At 44.1% G+C, this 20,842-nt stretch overlaps 1 protein-coding gene across 1 annotated transcript in view; it reads left to right on the top strand.

The window, feature by feature from the left end:
* LOC140359340 (hyccin 2-like) overlaps positions 1–20,842 on the top strand; it is a 61,344-nt gene that overhangs the window by 170 nt on the left and 40,332 nt on the right. The window contains exons 1-2 of the mRNA XM_072444221.1: positions 1–36; positions 11,366–11,461. The exon at positions 1–36 is cut by the window's left edge and continues 170 nt beyond it. The gene's annotated coding sequence lies outside the window, so the exon portion shown is untranslated. The remainder of the gene's footprint in view (positions 37–11,365; positions 11,462–20,842) is intronic.

Genomic DNA, 20,842 nt, shown 5'->3' with positions numbered 1-20,842 from the left:
CCACCGGCACCGACACACGCAGCGCATCAGCTCCGGGTAAGGGCTCTGTGCTGCGGGGAAGTGCGTCTTACATGGCGGTGTCTCTCCGGGTAGCTGAAACATCATCCGCGCTGTCGTGGTGATGGATCCCCGCGGAGAGGAGCGGAGCAGGGCAATGAGAGGAGGCTGTGGGCTGGTGGAGGTAACGGACTGGGCTCGCTTTACTGCTGCGTTTGTCAGCGCCTTGGCCTGGTCACGACTACGGGGAGTGTGGACGAGGACGGCGGGCTCCAGCTGTCCAGAGCGCCGCCTCCGAGCCGAGCTAAAGCGGCTAACGGTGCTGTAGCTAGCGTGTACCTAAGCTAACAGCGCTGCAGTGACGGGACTGTGGGGGACAACAATGCCCCCGGAACACTTAGTGCACTTCACGGTCCACTACAGCATTTGTAGCTCTCTGAATATAGTTCTGCATATTGTCCATGTAATAGCGTGTCAATAAGCTTGGTTTTAGAGCAGAAGTGACAGCTCTACCTGTAATGAATGACTTGTACACGTAGCACCGGAGTCATGCAGGAGTCATGCGGGGATAGTAACGAGGAGAGCCGCGGGAACGTGTCGCTCTCACGCGTGGACTGTGGAAGGTTGTTGTCATTTTATTTTATTAATGGAGCTGGATAGGTTTTGTATGGTAAAGAAAAAGAAGAAAAAGTTGTGTTGTAGCTTGATTATTTGTTGTTATTTTTTAGGCTCATTTTGTATAGGACACATATTATACACTATTTATATTGTTATTGGCCTTTAAACATGCTCTTCCAATCTGTTCCAATGCTTTACTGAAAGTTTCTTTATCTGTGAGACGTTCCCTCATCGGGAATTGTGTTAGAACTCTTATCTACAGAGGGAATTACACAGAGGAGATAAACACACCTAAAACTAACCCTAAGCCTTTATTTGGGATATCCATGTATTTGTGGACCTTGTATCGGGATAAGTATTGTTTTGTGAGATTCTTGGTAATACCCAGCCCTAATGAAAACAGGTCAAAGTTATTCATGCAAAACGTCTGTCCCACAATAATGGCCAGCATTGCGTGGACTGTAGTGGCATTAGCTGCTACTCGTCAGAAAGATATCTTTGTAGAAAATACTTATTTTCAGAGAAATTGCATCTGCTGGTGGAACAGAGCATTTTGAATTGTGTTGTTATGAAAGAGCCAAAGTGAATATGCTAGATTACTCTTCAATCAATCAAAAAACAACCTACAATACAAACTTTTTCCAGTGTTGCAAAATTCAAAGTTGGAACATTTTCATGGAAATTATTGAGAATTTATGGAAATTAACTGGAATTTTAAGGAATTAAAGGGAATTAACAGGGAATTAGTCTGCACATCACTCCTCCTTTTGAAGATGGAGGTACAGACTCATAACAACTGGATTTATGAATATGCACTTGAATATCTGCGCTGTCACAATCTCAGATGAGAATGTAACTGCTTAAAATGTTTTCAGGTCCAGATGTGACCTCCAGGGACCTCTATAGGTAAAATATCCCAACTACAGTAGTCCTGAGTCCCCAGCTGTGGCCCCACTGCTCCTGACAGTTTGCCCCAGTTTTAAGAATCCAGGCCAACAAGTGTTGCATTTAAGGGGATAGACTCTTCTAACAAGTGTCTGTCATATGTTTTTTTACTTGTATCTCTGGTGTTGTAGTCTTTCATCCTCAAACTGATCAAATCTTTTACATCTGAGGACAAATGAAACAAATGTTTTTTTGGTGACGCACTCAACATCACATAGAATTACAACAGAACCAATTTAAACAGTTACCCTTAAAAAAGATGATGATGATTAGGACTGAAGTCACAGAGAGCTGACAAAGTTCAAACACTCTGCTAAACCCTTGAACAGTACGATTCTGTATATGTTTGTTTAGTTTCACATGGATAATAAGACCTCATTGGGGGAAGGGCCCACTTATTGTATTCATTATATGAGTGGCGTTCAACGGTTGTGGTTCATATTGTCAACAAACAAGTTTAAATGTTCAAATTAATACAATTGATTTTTCTAAAAAGGTCAGTGGTTCTGGGCGATTAATCGTCAAATTCCAAATGGATATCACAGCCGTGAGCGACTGACATTCAGCAAAATATATGATTTGAAATGTGTGCAACTCAGTTACTGTCTATACATAATACAAGTATAATGGGGAAAAATAGTATAAAATTTACAACCATTATCCCGTTTTACTCTTAATCAATCATGGAGCGGCGCAGTCACATTTGTGCATTTACTCACATACTAAACATACTAAACTCACATATTTATTCACATACTGAAGTGTTCAAAAAAAGCTTTGTCTTTAAGCTGTTGACCAGCCCAAAAAATAAACATGCCAAAAAGTGTAACCTAAAATCGGCCAACCCATATTTATGTCCATCTCTAATTGCAATCTTCGAATACACATTAGTATTTATTTGTGATGTCCGTTGGAAAGGGGATTCAGGCTTTCATACCTCCCTCATTTGTCCTATAACATATTCACTTGTCCTTGAAATACCACAGCAAAGCACATACTCACTACAGAACGTTTGGAGTGGTGTGTTCACTGGGACAGACTGTCTTTCAGCGCTGTGTCCACTACATAGTAACCAAACCCAGGGGTCAGATCAGTGAGGAGCTGTGACTACCTCTCCTATAGTCTTGTTTCCACTGGTTCACTTTGGGGTGGATCAGTATGGCCTGAAATTGTTTCCAATGTCTTAAGTGAACTGTACCGGCCCGTTTCAGGAGTTTAACTAAGTGACCCATGCCAGGGACTAACTCCCAAAAAGGTCTGGCCCTGTTTGGCTACGCTAAAACATGGCATAGAGGCTTGGAATAGATGCAGAAAGAGCTGACAGTACATGGGTTTTAAGGCTCATTTATGCTCCATTTTTGTACAAAACATCTCAAAGAATTACTGTAGTTTCATTTATACTTCCACTCATTTCCCAGAGCCAAGTTTGCTTTCCAGCCACAGAGCTTCCTCACGAAAAAGAGAAATAAACTTTCAGATGCACGTTTTGAAAAACTTTTGATAAACCGTTATAACCATTATTTGTAGATGTGGAGTATATACGTAGGTTAAGTGACGTGGTAAGTTTGATTTAAATAAACTACAGTGCTAAAACAATTGTGTTGTTGTGCGTCACTGCTCTTGCCAATCCATTAATGTTGTTTTAGTGAAGTTTGCAAATGCTTGAGGACAGGCCTGCACCTGCTTATTGTATAGCATTGTATTGTGGTCATCTGTCAACAGAAAATATAAATCAATCTCAGTCAAAAGCATTTACTTTGCTTGTTTATTTGATATTTTAATGATTATGTTACTGTGTTCAGATACGCAAAGGGATTGTCGGCAAATGATATAGGTTATACAATAATGTTAATCATTGGTAACGCAAGAGTACTCTAACGCGTTACTTTTATAACACAGTAGCGCAGTAACATAACGTGTTAGTTTTAAAAGTAACACTACCCAACACTGGTGTTTTTGTTTGGCTCAGAAGGAGACAACCTCATAAACAGGATTAATGAAACAAGCGCCAAGAAAACAGGGAAAAATGATGACATGGATAAAAGCTCAGAATAGTCATAATATGTTGTTTTGTAAATGGATGCTTTGGCTATTTGAAGTTGCTCAAAGTGCTCAGACAGTGTGTATTACTGGGAAAACCCTTTGCTGTGCTCAGTCTGTTTTGCATGCTCCCTCTGCACATTTGCCTGTCCTGCTCCTGCGGCGTTTGTACAATGAGCCTGCAGAGATTAGACTCTGCCGGTGTGATATGAGAGCTGATAATAGGCTGTGCTCTATTAACAGTGTCATGTACAGAGATTATTTCACTGTAACCATCTGTTCCTGCTCAGCCCTCCTTCCTCTCGGCACGGTCTATGCCTTGGAGAGCTCTGGGACCAGGCTATAACCAGTGCGACGCTCTATTTGGGACAGACTCATACTCACTTCAGCAGTGTTGTGCTGGCGGTGGCGCAGTAACTATGGTGCAGGCTTGTCCCAGGTGCACATGGGTGGTCACTAAGGGAGGGGGCGCTTTGGCAACTACAAGACAACAATATCCAGATGACAAACTGTATAGATATAGAGTCTGGTGGCTTTTTCATAGTTTGCAATGTTTCGAGGCGAACTCCCCCATTGAAAATGCATTAGTGCTAAAACACAGAACGTTACCGGGCTAATGGAACGCAGCTCTTTGTTTACAATCACCGGAAAGTTCTATAATATTACACCGCATGGCTTCAAACGTATCTATCTGCATGGAAAATGTATGCAAGTATGTTTTTATGAAATCATGCAGGTTTCGTGCCACTTTCAGAAAGTTATACGGTGTCTTTAAAGCTTTCTGCATTATGTACCTGTACTAGAGCCGAACAGTGTGAAAGAGCAATATTATATTTAAATACGTTAGAATAGGTATATTTGTTTAATACAGCAATAGTGATAGTATAGTAATAATATTTAGTTGTAATGTTTTAAAAGTGAATACGTTTTTAAAATTAAATGATAGCTGTCCTGTCATGTCTTCATGGAGAAAGATCAGTTTTAGGCTATTCTGTGGAATGTTATGCAAAATCGACTTTTCAGAGCTTTTAACCTTCTTACAGTGCTATTGGTACCTCGTATATGTGCCCAAAATCCATCCTTCTCTATCCTTCCCCTCGGATGAGCAGACAAACAGGGGCTGCTCACCACTGGTGAGTGCCGCAGCACGCTTCCCTGTTTCAGCCCATCTTTCAGGAAGCACTCAGTACCTGTAACATGCCCCCCCGCCCCCGCACTTGAGAGGAACCGCGGCTATTAAGGCACAGTTAGCTTAAAATGCTACTTCTTTTGCTCCAATGCTGCTGCCGCTGACATGTGCTGCTGTGTCATGCGCTGTGTACCGGCAGAAGCCTCAGCCTCTGTTTACACGCCCACCATCTCCACGCTAGGCTACGACACTGGGTGGGCAGGGGACGCACGCTCTCACTGAGACTACATCACAGGTTGCGCGGGGAGGCAGATCGCTCTTTGTGAGGGTGGGGACGAATCTCAAACCAAGCCGGAAGCCATCGTTTGCATTTCCAAGATATGGGTGATATTTTATAACTATTATGTTATGGGTGTTGTAGACTACGGAACGGGAAAAATAGCATGATATGGGATCTTTAAAGCAAATTAAGAACATGTCCATCCATGAAGAGAAGCAGAAAAGTCACAAGTGAGGTCATACACAGTCCCACCCGAATAAATCCCCCTCATATTACCATCATTATGATGCCATGGCTCTTGACGTTTTAACAGGGGTTGCTTCACCTTGTCCGCGCTCGTTCTTCGCCCGTTTTGTGTGCCGTTCTCATTGCTCTGCCGTTGTCCGCTCGTTCTCTGCGCGTTTTCCACGCGTAGTCCGTGCCGCGTGGTCCGCGCCGGGCTGCCGTGCGTGGTCCGCGCCGGGCGTTGTCTGTACCGTCCGTGCTGCGCGTTGTCCGTGTCGCGCGCGTGTTGTCAACGCGTTTTCAACGCGCCGCCTGTAACAGGCTTTGCAGCGTCGGCGTAGGACGACCTCTTCTAACAATGTCTAACTTTTCTTGAAAAGTTCGTCTTGAGAAAAGCGTTATAATTATATCCTCGACCAAATCGATATATTGTCCTCCTTCCGCCGTTGTGGGTTGAAAAAACAGCTTAGTAATACATAGATTAATGTGTCTGTCAAATGCAGTTTCCTCCATCAGAGTTTGTCAGGTTTCACATAACCCGTCTCAATATTGAAAATCAAATCAAAAGATGGCACGTGATGCACCTGCTAGATGGTTCCTGAGCAACAGCAGCAGACGTACAAGAGCCAACTCTGAAGCTGATTGGTTGACACATAATTTTCATTCCCATTCACTTTTAGCTACAAGCACCAGCTCTGTTAAGGTCTGAAGGCCTCGGCAGATTTTAGATTCCTGGCAACACATGATGGCTGAATATGATTGGATAAAAGATCTAACTTAAAGGCGGTATGGACGATTTTTTGGCGATTTGAGAACGCAGGCGGAAGTGCGCATGCGCAACTCCCCCGTGCGGACTGATACAACACACACGTGCGTTTGTTTATTAGCGCAACCTGGGACAGAAGCAGTGCAACCAAGAGGAAAGCCATGAAATGAAGAGTAAAATGCTAACTCTGGGGAATAATTTAATAAATATTTGAGGGAAAAATATACAGTTTGATTCTGATTATGTTTAGGCTAGCAGAGAAGGCCTTGCTGGTCCTGACGGCCCACAACTGCATTATACCTTTCGTTGGACCAACACAAGCGATGCTAAACTAGGACAAAACAAACGGGTGGCATTAGCTCAGTTGTTATAGTACTCGACCTCTGACCTGAAGGTTGTCGGCGCAGTTCCAGCTCCCACTGATAAATATGTCGTTGTGACATGTTACATAATTTTAAAGAATACACTGCAAGTTTTATTGAGTATACTTTTTATGCAAATATTTTACTTTATCATATCTTCATATCTTTTCCCCACCTATAGTAGGCAGTACTCACAGTTAAATCGAGCTGTATTATTCAGATCAGTAGAGGTCAGAGGGCGCTCCACACATGACGCTGTGGACAGGAGCTGTGGACGTGCTGGGGCCAGAGGGACTGAGCTGTAATTAGCCTGTGCATAGATTAGTACAGGGATATGAGCCTCCCGCACACTGTCAATGCACAAAAAAAAAGTAAATCAAAATCTAGATATTCTTTTGTCAATATCGGCCCAGTTAGTCCAGATTCAGGTATTGTTGTTCAGTTTGAGACATTAATTTCTTTGTGATTGCCTTATTTCCGGCTGCCAAGAGTACGCTCCAAAGATATCCATTTATTGTGTCCATGGCAGGAGTTTTGAGGCCCAAATACATATTTCTGTCTGCAGTGCTTCAGACTCAACTTTGAACTGGTTGATTCATCTAATTTAAATTCTATTGCAGTTGTTAAGTAACTTATGTTACTTTGTTTGACCAATGGTACTTACCTTTAAGATAAGTCATTATGCAACTAAACATATGCATGTATTCATCTTAATTCAAGTTTAATACAAATTAATCGGTATAGAGTAAAGTCATTTGAAATCATTTAATAATTTATAATAAAAGTAGAGTTGTGCAATATGACAACATATTTGTATATTTTTTCTTTCTCATGTGGATTAAATAAAATTTCCAATTTGATTTTTATGTTATATTTAAATGAGATTTAAAAAAAAACATATCCATATATTATGATTGTTGTTGTTGTTGTTTTGAATACATATATTTTTTCCAATCATTGGTATGTCACAAAAAGTCAACTTGAACTCTGAACTCCAGACCACATGCTTTTACTGACGGAGGATTAGACTTCTCAATAACTAAAATCCAAGCGTATCCCTGACGATAAGAAATGACAAAATCTCAATTACAATTTGATTTATTGCACATTCCTTATTAAAAATACCTGGAGTTATTTTACTCTGTTAGATAAGGCTGTGCAATTAATTCAGAGGTTATTTCAGTCTTCCTGATGTTAATACTCCACATTGTGCACTTTGAGTTGCTTTCAGAATTTAAACATTTAAGTGTTTGATTTATATATTTGGGACAAGTATAACAATTATGATGGTAATCAATGAATCTTTTAAGCAATGATTCGTTAAAATAATCGATTAGTTGTTCAGGTATCGACCGACCGATATGGGTGTGTTCATGGCTGATGCCAATTGTTTAGAATCCAGAGAAAGTCATGGCTGATAAGATTTGACGATATTTTGGATTGATATATAAGGCCTATTTTGATGAGTTTAAATTAAATACTACAACCTCAACCGCAAACACGTCGTACCACATATAAGAGAGCAGTGTAGTCCCTTTTTTGCAGTTTTAGCATGGCGGCACGCCATGCTAAAACCCCCTCAGCCCAGCGAGAACACTGCTGTCACATTGTTGCCGTCTGGTTTCCTTCCATTCCATGTCATTTTAAGTACAATACTATTGCAAAGGACACAATTTAAAAATAAAAACATGTTAATTTTGTTCTTGACACGTGGTTAGTAAGAGCTGATGGATCCATTTGTCTGTGGTCCCTGATACCACACAGCCCCGCTCACTGCCTCGCCCTGCTCGCTGCCCCGCTCCGCTCGCTGCCCCGCCCCGCTCGCTGCCCCGCCCCGCTCACTGCCTGGCCCGCTCACTGCCTGGCCCGCTCGCTGCCCCGCTCCGCTCGCTGCCCCGCTCCGCTCGCTGCCCCGCTCTGCTCATTGTCCCGCCCCGCTCACTGCCCCGCCCCGCTCACTGCCCCGCCCCGCTCACTGCCCCGCCCCGCTCACTGCCCCACCCCGCTCACTGCCCCGCCCCGCTCACAGCCCCCAAAATTCTCATTAGCATGGAGACACAAAGGCCTCTCTCTAACTAAACATAGAAGTGTCTTCTGAAGTATTCTTTTCATTCTTTGTTAGAAATGAGGTGTCATCAGTGACATCTAGCTGCAGTTTGCTGTTCTTTGCCTGATCTTTAAATATTTTTACATTTTAGTGTGACTCAGTGGACTATATTTGGACCTACTGAGGGACCATCCCTGAAGCATTCTGTTGCGCCAATACATCAGCCCCGAGTGGAGGGCCCTGACAGTGGTGATGCTGTGTACTTTGTCCTGTCTATTATTGGGGCTTCTAAAGACAATCCTGTGGTGACGTCCCTATAGTGGGGCAGCATCTGTCTAGTGCAGCTGCAGTAGAGCTAATTTTAGCCCAGGATGTGCGTTGGCCTCAGTCAGGGCCCAGCCTATGAGAGCAGGCGGTCTGTTTGAGGGAGAGTGCTGTGCTGTGGAGCCTGGACTCACACGGGACATGAGCAGGGCACATGTGGATCCTTACAAACACACAAACATGTGTGCTGTTTGTCCTGCAGGTACTGTGTGGACATGAGGACATTCACCTCACACTAGGCCTGGCATAAACATTTGAAGTGCGATTTATTACTACAGAAAAGATCACAATAAACCATCATGTTGAAACTACTTTATGTCAGTAAGAATGTAAGCCCTTATCTAAATCAGAATTTTAGATGAAATTTCATATCCAATTCCATATTCCACATTGTAAAATAAAACCGCAACTAACAATTATTTTGCTTGTAGATTAATCTAGTTATAATTCTTTTGATTAATCAATTCGTTGTTTACATCACAAAAGGCCAGTGAATATTAAATTGAATTATTTTTAACCAAATTTGACGCAGATGAACTAAAGTGATTCCACTGGGCATCCTGATGAAGTATATTTACAGACAAATAGGTTTTTCATTTAAAAACACAATGCTGCTGTGCTACTTTGTTAAAAAAGTAACTCTTTAGAGTACACTTGCGTTACCAATAATTAACATTATTACAACATAAGTAAAACCTTTCCGTTTGCGTTGTTCATTCACGCACAGCAAAACAGAGATAAAAGCTGATGTGAGTCCTTAATTGGTTTGTAACTTGAACACGATGCTGCCATGACTGTTTTATAACACTACTGATGCAAAAACAAAACCTAACACAAGGGGCCGAGCCTGATGGCTTGGCTTTCCTACAAGCACAATAATATAATCATTAAAATATCAATATCTGTCCTCAAGCAATGAAAAATATCGCTGAACCAACAGTGGATTGGCAAGAGCAGCGATGCACAACAGCAGAACATGCTTGTTTTAGCACTGTCGTTTATTTAAATCAAACTTACTTTTCTCCTCAGCTACAAAATAGTGTTCATAAGGAAAAGGAAGGAGTTTTTCTAAACGTGCATCAGAAAGTTTAGTTCTATTTGGCGTGAGGACAAGACTCACAATTTTATACAATGAAAAAGCCATGATAAATATTGAGCCCCAAACCTGCCCCACAGTGGAACATATCACAGGGGTTCATTGAGCTCTTTCATGGCACAGCAGTGTTCTCGCTGGGCTGAGGTTGGAGGATGGTAGGTGGCGCTCGCAAAAAAGGTCTTAAACTTAAAGGTCCCATATCATGCAAAATCGACTTTTCAGAGCTTTTAACCTTCTTACAGTGCTATTTGTGCCTCATATATGTGCCCAAAGTGGTTTTTTGATTGATTCCCGCAGTTTTTAGCTAGAGAACAGACTATATCCTTTTCTCGGATCTGCAAATGGACGGGGGCTACCCACAAGGGCGCGTCATAATCACGGACCTGCGCCACCATTCCCCCCTCACCCTTCCTCCTTCCCCCTCGGCGCGAAGCCGGGGGGGAAAGGGGGAGGCAGCGTGTTGCTCCGCATGTATGCAGAAGAGCCACCGCGGTTAGTTTCACGTTGCACAGGAGAGCCTGCTGGGCTGTGAATCTTTGGACTTGTGTTGTGGAACTTACAACAAAGTTACATTTCAGTGCTGGCACAGACGATGGAGCGCGAGAGCTGTACATACACCGTCTCCACGCTGAGACTACGTCACGGGGTGGGCAGGGGACACACGCGCTCTGAGACTACGTCACGGGGTGGGCGGGGCACACACGCTCTCGCTGAGACTACGTCACAGGGTGGGCGGGGCACACACGCGCTCTGAGACTACGTCACGGGGTGGGCGGGGGACACACGCGCTCTGAGACTACGTCACGGGGTGGGCGGGGGACACACGCGCTCTGAGACTACGTCACGGGGTGGGTGGGGGACACACGCGCTCTGAGACTACGTCACGGGGTGGGCGGGGCACACACGCTCTCGCTGAGACTACGTCACAGGGTGGGCGGGGCACACACGCTCTCGCTGAGACTACGTCACGGGGTGGGCGGGGCACACGCGCGCTCTGAGACTACGTCACGGGTTGGGCGGAGGAGCCAAATCGCTATTCGCAAGGGTGGGGGCGACTCTCAAACCAAGCCGTGTGCATTTCCGGGTTGGTGAGGGGGTCCAAGGTCTGGGTGATATTTCATAACTATTATGTTCTGGGTGTTGCACAACCCTTATTATTATCAATTATACTCTTAGGGTAGACTACGAAACAGGAAATATAGCATGATATGGGATCTTAAAAAAAATATTTTGTCTGTTGCAGCTCTATTTGTCACTGTTTGTAAGAAATGTATGATATGTCCTTGAAGTTTGCTGCCAGCACGACGCGATTGTAGTCCTGAATAAACTGACTGTGATATTTTCACTGCTTTGCTTAGATTCTTTCTGAAACTCTGTTGGTATAGTCTAAAAATAATTTAATGATTGTAAAAAGGAAAGTTTTTTTAGTCTGTGATAAATTTGTATTTGTATGTAGGGTAGGCCATTTCCTCCTCAGAAACACCCTACTTGGGTTAAACATTGGCACTAACTCCTCCTGACCTGTTTGTGTTGCAGACTGAATGTTCCAGCAGCGCTCCCGGCTGGTCCTTGTTCACCCGAGAGGCCTGAGGATGAAGACTGCAGCTGACTGATACTCTTCTGCGTCAAGAGGTAAGAGTTACCATAAGTACATGTGTTTGACTTAGAGCAGGTGCAGCTGATCACATTTGAATGGAGACCGAGACTCCACTGAGAATCCTCAAATTGTCAGAGCTGTAATTACTAAAGTGAAACAAAGGGTCAAAACGGACATATTTACAAATATATATTTTATACATATATGTAATATATATTTGTAATAGTGTCATATATATCCAGGAGCTGTGCTTGTGCTGTAATTTAACCTTAATGAGTTGATCTTAAAATATAATCCCCCCGTATAGTAGTGGACCATTAAAGTTTAAGCGCTAAATCTTGCAGTTTATACTTTAACATTGAGGTCCATGCTACTGCCATAGCCATGGCCCCGACAGTGTGGAGCTGTGTGTGTGAGGCAGAGCTCAGGTTCAATAATTCATGTTTGACTGGGTCCAGGCTGTGACCTTGAATGGTGTCCAGCCCTGTGAAACCCAGCACTCTCTCACTCGTTCAGGACGAGGGCAGGGCAGAGACACAAAGACACATGCTACGCTAAACAACCTCAAATATGAGGCCTTATAGTAAAATATTAAATCTGTGTGAATGGATTCTGGAATAGGGTGACGGTGGATTTGTGCAGCCGGTTAAAGGTGCAGTATGTCACTTTTCTGGGTGTGGGCTTGTCACCTGCTCGCCTGTGTTATTGCTTTGCATGGAATGTTCTGGCGTATGGTAAGGTTTTTTCACAGAGCCTGGCATATTTATGCAGGTGTTTTAATTCTACAAAAAATACCTGCTTAGGTGGAGTCACCTGCTTTTTTCCATGGCGATTGTTCCAAGTTCATAGCACTGAGATTGGATGTGCCAAAATATCGGAATATTGATCGTGATACTAAATATATAATATATATATAATTTCCTGAAAATATTTTGTGACCATTACAATTTTGTAAAGGAACCTTGTTCAAGAAAACCATTTGACACTTTTCATCATGTTTTGATGATTAAAATGGGTGTATTTCATTTTGAGTTTGTGCAATTTGTGGTTTGAACACGTGAACAGCCAAAGTTTAATGCCATTTTCCTAAACTATAACATGCGGACCCACATATTGTAAACATGCCTCTTTAGATACATGTTTGCAGTAAGTTAACACACTCAGTCTAGTACTCTGGAACAAACTAGTCGCACAACCAGAATTACTACATTTATTCATACCCAATGGAAAATTTAAAAGGACCCATGATACAATGTTAATGGCAATATAAGAAAATAGATAGGGCAGGGCGATATGACAATAAATGTTTCATTGAAAATATTTTATACTGTAATTATTTCACAATAGCTTCAGAAAGTGGTGCCATTATTCAACCCCAAAGACGTGACTGGACTTAAAGCCATAAGATTAATATGACAAGTTTGTGGAGCCAATCCCAAACAAATGACAAGGATCAACATTAGTGGATCTTAAATGTGAAGATTTCTTTAAAAACATAAAATCTCCCATAGAATTATCGGCCTCCATCTGAAATGGTAGTGTCATCAAACTCATGAGCGCAGCCTCTTCCACTGCGGTCCTGGTGGGAGATTTCTTTGGTATCCAGTTGTTCAGCCGCTGTTGTCATGTTGTGTTGTTGTTTACACAGAGCAGGATTAGCGTCCCTCCTGCGCGCTGTCATCTGAGAGCCTGATTAGCATTTAGCATGCCTGTGGTGATGGTTTTTGGCCAGTGTGCAGATCACAAGGGCCGCAGTATACACTCAGCTAAGGCAGAGGACACACAGGATTTTGGGAAAGTATTAAAGGGGCATTTTGTGACTTTTTAGAAGGAGGGTAGGCCATTTTAGGCCTGCATACTATATTGCAATCAAATCAAAATCACACTTTGAGTAGGTACATTTCTCAAATCACAAAGACTGCAATAGCATGTTCACTGTTGTTGTTGTTGTTGTTGTTGTTGTTTTTCTATGGCGGTTGGCATCCAAGTGTTGCATTACCGCCAGACTTTATTCCTCAGACTTTGTCGTAGTCCGTAAAAGTACTCCTTCCATTGCTTTGGTGTTACAAAGCCCATGAGGTCATGATATGTCTTAAACAAAACAACTGCTAACCCCTTAGTTTGTTGGAATTCTATATAGTCTCTCCTCAAAGTTTAATGCTCGTGAAACATACATTGCAAATTGAATCTATACTTTGTACTTTGCAGTGACATCACCCGGAGGATGAGCTGCGTGTATGTCTAGGAAGGATTGTTCCTACGTTACCATGGTGACATAATGCACATGAACAAATACAAAATGTGATCAATCTGACTGTTCATGACTGTTAAGGTGTTTGATTTTCAACCAAAAAGTGAGTGTGATTAATTGAATTGTGAAAAACTAGTGCTAACTCTTGACAGGAATGTCATTTGAAACAAAGACTTGTTTAACAGCTCAGTTGAGTTCTGCTCTTGAAGGTTCAAGGAGCTTGTTAAGTCCCATTTTAGGGTCAAATTAAAGTCTCAGATTTAGATTAGATTTCTTGTTGTGTTGTAGCTACACAGTATGGCATTAAACATCTCCATCTCCATGGAAACAAGCATGTGATGCCACCAGGCCAGGTTACATGTTAGATCTGTGGAGAGCAGACCCTGCACACAGTAACTTCAGTTATACCAACTCGGTCTCCGGCATTACCACTGCCTGATTGTGGTTTAAAAATGTCAATATAAATTGGAATCCATGAAATGGATGTATGGCAGAATATATGGTATAAATGAGGGATAAGAATGCAATAAAAACATCTGTTATTGTATAAACGCAGGGTACATTTAATGTCATACTGTGGAACATTCCAGGCAAAGCCTGAAACATTATATAGTACACCTATAATCAAATAATAATACTTATTATTTTGTTTATTTGGTGGGGAAAGTGCATGTTGAAACATACATGATGCACATGCTGTAAACACGTGTGTTTGTTGCCATGGGCACATGTCTCTGGTGTCTCGTCACTCTCCTAAACACAATGCTGTGACATCGAATGCAAAGGAGACAGCTAAAGAATAAAGTTTAAATGTATTTTTGGTATAATATTATAAAAGGTAGTCAGCCGAATCACTAATAGAACTCATCAGATTAAACATTTGTGAATTTACCCTTTAGATATTTCGACAGGCATGTGTTAGGTAAAATTGGTGACTCTAAATTGGCCCTAGTGAATGAATGTGAGAGTGAACTGTCTGTAATGTCTGTGTCTCTGTGTTGGCCCTGCGACAAGTTGGCCACTGTCCAGGGTGTACCCCGCCTAAGGCCCAAAGTCACTGGGATAGGCTCCAGTCACCCGCGACCCCGAAAGGGAACAAGCGGTAGAAAATGGATGGATGGATGGATATTTCATGCCAAGTACACCCCCCCCTCCCCTTCTGAGGCTATGACATCATCACATTCTAGAATCTGAAAACAAACAATTGCCTGATACATACAGTAAATACAGTCAATTCCTTCATTCACTACTCACTACCATTCACTCTTTAAAGGCTTACTTTATATGTAATCAGGTGTTTTACTGATTATATTTGTGTAGCAGATAAGAGCTAAAATACTAAGGTGAATGTGTCCAAAGTAAAAGCCTGAATAATTCATAACAGAGCTTTAATCTTGGTCTGAAAGCCTCGCTCTTGTATAAGCTCTTTGTTGAGTATTGAATAGTGGGCGGTGAATGTGTGACATTGTGCAGGGCTTTTGAAGTGTAGTAAACAGGATGGGCCGGCCTCTGCTCTCCCCTCTGCTCTCCCCTCTGCTCTCCCCTCTGCTCTCCCCTCTGCTCTCCCCTCTGCTCTCCCTCTGCTCTCCCCTCTGCTCTCCCTCTGCTCTCCCCTCTGCTCTCCCTCTGCTCTCCCTCTGCTCTCCCTCTGCTCTCCCTCTGCTCTCCCCTCTGCTCTCCCCTCTGCTCTCCCCTCTGCTCTCCCCTCTGCTCTCCCCTCTGCTCTCCCCTCTGCTCTCCCTCTGCTCTCCCTCTGCTCTCCCTCTGCTCTCCCTCTGCTCTCCCCTCTGCTCTCCCCTCTGCTCTCCCTCTGCTCTCCCTCTGCTCTCCCTCTGCTCTCCCCTCTGCTCTCCCTCTGCTCTCCCTCATTCTCCCTCTGCTCTCCCTCTGCTCTCCCCTCTGCTCTCCCTCTGCTCTCCCTCTGCTCTCCCTCTGCTCTCCCCTCTGCTCTCCCTCTGCTCTCCCCTCTGCTCTCCCTCTGCTCTCCCTCTGCTCTCCCTCTGCTCTCCCTCTGCTCTCCCTCTGCTCTCCCTCTGCTCTCCCTCTGCTCTCCCTCATTCTCCCTCTGCTCTCCCCTCTGCTCTCCCCTCTGCTCTCCCCTCTGCTCTCCCCTCTGCTCTCCCTCTGCTCTCCCCTCTGCTCTCCCTCTGCTCTCCCCTCTGCTCTCCCTCTGCTCTCCCCTCTGCTCTCCCTCTGCTCTCCCTCTGCTCTCCCTCATTCTCCCTCTGCTCTCCCCTCTGCTCTCCCCTCTGCTCTCCCTCTGCTCTCCCCTCTGCTCTCCCTCTGCTCTCCCCTCTGCTCTCCCTCTGCTCTCCCCTCTGCTCTCCCCTCTGCTCTCCCCTCTGCTCTCCCCTCTGCTCTCCCTCTGCTCTCCCCTCTGCTCTCCCTCTGCTCTCCCCTCTGCTCTCCCTCTGCTCTCCCCTCTGCTCTCCCTCTGCTCTCCCCTCTGCTCTCCCTCTGCTCTCCCTCTGCTCTCCCTCATTCTCCCTCTGCTCTCCCCTCTGCTCTCCCCTCTGCTCTCCCTCTGCTCTCCCCTCTGCTCTCCCTCTGCTCTCCCCTCTGCTCTCCCTCTGCTCTCCCCTCTGCTCTCCCTCTGCTCTCCCCTCTGCTCTCCCTCTGCTCTCCCTCTTCTCTCCCCTCTGCTCTCCCCTCTGCTCTCCCTCTGCTCTCCCCTCTGCTCTCCCTCTGCTCTCCCCTCTGCTCTCCCTCTGCTCTCCCTCTGCTCTCCCCTCTGCTCTCCCTCTGCTCTCCCTCTGCTCTCCCTCTGCTCTCCCTCTGCTCTCCCTCTGCTCTCCCCTCTGCTCTCCCTCTGCTCTCCCTCTGCTCTCCCTCTGCTCGCCCTCTGCTCTCCATCTGCTCTCCCTCTGCTCTCCCCTCTGCTCTCCCTCTGCTCTCCCTCTGCTTGGTCTGTCTGTATCTGGAAGTTCCAGAGGACCTTGGATCGGTCATTCTCCACCACATTTGGAGGTGTTTCCCACTTTGACCTTGGGGTCTCCAGCCCGTACTCTGCACAGATGTTCCTGTACACTATGCCAGCCTCCTGGTTATGGCGCTCCATGTATGCTGTCCCTGCCAGCATCTTTCACCCTGCAGTTATGTGCGTGATGGTCTCAGGGCCCCCTCTGTACACTCTACACCTTGGGTCTTGTCTGTGGAGTGGTAGTTCAGGGCCTGCTCCTGTGCTGCCATGATCAGGTTATGTTCTGGTGGTACATCCCATGTAGGGGCGTGTCCTCCCATGATGGTCCCTCCAGCACCTCATCATCCTCTATTCCCCATTGTCTGAGACATTCACTGAGCACGCCATCTGTAGGAGCCTTGTCTTTGATGAAAGTTTTGTCGTGGATAGTGCTTCAGGTATGGGCATCTGGTTGTTCCTCTTTGGTACTTGCTTTCGCATTGCACCTTTCTGAGCTGTCTTGAGCTTAGTCTCCAACCTACTTTTCCATGGTGGGTATTTCATCTCATGGTTACTTTTACGATAGCCAAGTGTCTCAAGGATCACTGCTGCTGAGTTGTATATCAGCTCATTGGTTTCATAGGGATAGTGATTGTTGTCGTAGGGATAGCTGTCAATGCTGCATTCACATTTCACATCCTCTAGAAGACCGTCTTCACTGGCGCCTTGGCTCCCCCTTGCCGTAGCATTTTTTGTGTTGTATCTCATTAATCTCTAGTTGTGATAGTAGTTGCTGCTTGTGGATGTTGGAACACTGAGCTGCTAGTTGTTTGGTTGTTAGTGTTGACCGTGGGTTTCGTACTAGGACCGTGGGTTTCGTACTAGCCATTCATCCCACATTCTCTGCATGTAGCCCCTCTGACTGGGGTTACTGGAGTACTAGCATTCGAACAGAGCCAAGTTCTTGCATCTTGCCCATTTGGACCCACACTGGCTGTTGCTCATGTCCCCCCAAAGTGGGGATTGAACCGAGGTCTACCGTGTGAAAGTCGGTTGACTTACATATATACAGTATATATTACATATATATTACTGCTGCTTAGCCACATTAAGATGCTGCATCTATTACAGAGGAATCCTGGACTCTGTATGTGTTTGGGGGACACCTGGAGGATACACAGATGACAGAACAGACAAATACCTCATAAAAAGGCTGCTTTGAGGCGAGGACACTTAACACTTTTTGAAGATTGAAACAGTACTTTTACTCAATGCCTTTTACATTACACATGATCACCTCCTGCCCAGAGATTATACGTTGCCCTTTTGCAAGCTTCTTTGTCATTTGTCATGGGCACACATGTACTGTACACACAGTCTGATACAAGGCTTCAGAATATTCCTATCAGGCATCTCTGAGTAGACTATAAGATGAATGATGTTGGGTGAATTTTCAGTGTTTGGCTCTTGTACGTCATCACAGTGTGTTATCTACAGAGGAGTGCGTCGCTGCTCCACAGCGCTGTACTGCAGGCTGCATGCTGATGATGCCTCTTGGATTTACTGTATTTAGAAAGCGGGCTGTCACAGATTTATCATTTACATAAGTACTGATATTACTCATGGCATTTATGACAAATGCTTTATACTATGTACTTATAGACATGTTACAGCTGCCAACATTTGAGGGGTGCTTTTCATGAGCATGAGATCTATGGTGGCCTGTGTCTCCATGTTCAGGTCCTGGCTCTGGGTCCAGAGGGAGAGCTCTTCATCATAAGCAATTGATGTCACCCAAATATAGCTAATATTTTCTTAATAAATCAAATGGAAATCATACCAGAATTGTACTTTTTAATTATGAGGGCTTCTTCCTGTCTCTCCTCAGCTTTCTCTGCATTTATTTCTACACCACATTTTAACCTCTCTATGTAATGCATTGCACTGGAAATATAATATTTTGGGTCTTGGTGTGAGTGCACAGCATGCATCAAGTCAATTAACAGCTGTTGTTAACCAATGTTACCATCAGTGGGAATACGGCAGTTTACCATAAAATCAAGTCAGTTTTTGATGAGAAATTATTTTTTTCTGTTTTATATATTTTTGTCATCTTATTTTCACCTGCGTTTTCTCACTCCCAATAATCTGGCTCTGGTGTATAGCTCCTACTCAGGCTGCTTTAGAAGTTAAACCTCTCAAAGCCTTCTTTTGATTGCTTTAACGGGTCGGTATGGTTCACTTAAGCTGCTCCGAAGTGAACCAGTGGAAATGTGGCACCTCAAAGCTGCCTTCCTCAAAGCGCTCAAATCCACTGGTCACAATTGCCATGTGGATGCCAGGAGATGCTCCTCAGCATTTTTAAAGTTCATACAGAATCATCATCAACCTTGCTAGAATTAAGCTATTGTTTGAAGCCTCATTTCAAATACTCCACAGTTGGTGTCCGCACGTTACATTACCTCCACCTACTGTAGTCAGGAGCAAAACTTGCAGTTTCCAAACATTTATGGAAATTATAACACCTTTAACACTTTAAATGGGGTTGTAAAAATACAACAACATTGTTAATATGATGAATATTCAAATACTAATGTAAGTATTTGCCCTTTAAACAGTGAATTCAGAAATCAGTTTATTTACATATAAAGTGCAATCACGTTTGAACTAAATAAACTGTATAACAATATGAAAATAATCAACAAATTGGTGTAACAAACTCCAATGATCACATACATTAACACACTCTTACTTATGTAATCCTATTTTCTCTCCTCTTTTTTTTTTCATTGAAGGGTTTTATCTAAGCAGAACACAAAACAATTATAAAACTAAAAACAACTCATCAGCCTGAGTCCAAAAGTCTAAAACAGCCTGAGGAAAAATGCCTTAAATGATCGACAACACTGTTCAAAGAGCATTACTTTAATAAGCAAACACTATGAGACCACGATGAGAGTTTACTTACTCATAAATATCCTACTACTAGATACAGCTAAAAAGCAAGGCATAAAGTAAGGCACTTGTAGTAAGATTCAAGTCAGAACATGTTATTATTTGGTAGAATGTGATGCAGTTGTTTCCACCAGCAGCTGCACAGGAGGATGTGGTGTGTTGTTAACTCTGTAGAAGCTTTAGTCCTCACAGCGTATATTTGAGCTTAAATACTGATAATTGGATAAAGAGTGTTGTGTTGTGGAATTTGTGTCAATATTTTGCAGAAAATTATAAAGAACATAGACAAGTTTGTAATGTATAAAATCACGTAGGCTGTAGATTGGCTGTTTCAGTCATAATTGGCATTAATGTTGAATAGTTACATAAGTTAGCGCACACACGGCGCACAGCGGCTTCACAATTGCGTCAGTTACGAGAATCCAAAATCGGGTCACGCAGGAGGCATTTGTAACGGGTTTTAATGACTAAATATTGGAACATCAACTTCCGAGTTCAGTTATTGTACCCAGCGGGCGCGTACCCAGCGGGCGCGTACCCAGAGGGCGCGTACCCAGCGGGCGCGTACCCAGCGGGCGCGTACCGAGGGCGCGTACCCAGAGGGCGCGTACCCAGAGGGCGCGTACCCAGCGGGCGCGTACCCAGAGGGCGCGTACCCAGCGGGCGCGTACCCAGCGGGCGCGTACTCAGCGGGCGCGTACTCAGCGGGCGTGTACTCATGGTTTTCCTCTGGCAGGACGTCAAAACTAAATTACTAAACTAACCTGATACGTAGAGTTTAGGTTTTCGGCTTGTGAGTAGTTCTAGAACTAAAAGTACTACAACTACAAAGTAGAAAATTCCGCCACTCTAAAGGGACTTTGACTTTGTAACGTCACATTACCAACCGTCATAAAACCCCAAAGAAGATTTCTTCTACAAACAACAACAATATTGCATCATACTTTCTATAAATCTTGCATATTTACGTCTAAAGAATAACGTGGAGGAATAAAGTCTGGCGGTAATGCAACAATAGGTGCCGGTACTGGATACCAGCCGCCATAACTATTCTGAGGACTACGACAACAGTCTGAGGAAGAACAAGCCCTGGACTAAAACTGTGAGGAGACCTTGCTCAACACCCGGTCTGGAGAGACGGGAGATGGCGGAGGAGAGTGGATCGGGGATGGAAGACGTTCTGGATGGCGTGGAGGAGCAGCCTTTTCTGCCTGCACGTGCCCGGAAACGTAAAAAGTCCCTTAGCTCGTCCGAGGGTTCTGGGAATGAGCAGCAGGATGAGGCTGAAGCTATTGATATCCGGGGTGAGAG

The sequence above is a fragment of the Eucyclogobius newberryi genome, unplaced genomic scaffold, assembly GCF_026437365.1.
Source record: "Eucyclogobius newberryi isolate DKJ021-1_F unplaced genomic scaffold, fEucNew1.0.hap1 SCAF_14, whole genome shotgun sequence".
NCBI classification, from domain to species: domain Eukaryota; kingdom Metazoa; phylum Chordata; class Actinopteri; order Gobiiformes; family Gobiidae; genus Eucyclogobius; species Eucyclogobius newberryi.
The sequence above is the reverse complement of the archived record's forward strand: the minus strand, read 5'-3'. Positions and strand labels throughout refer to the sequence as shown.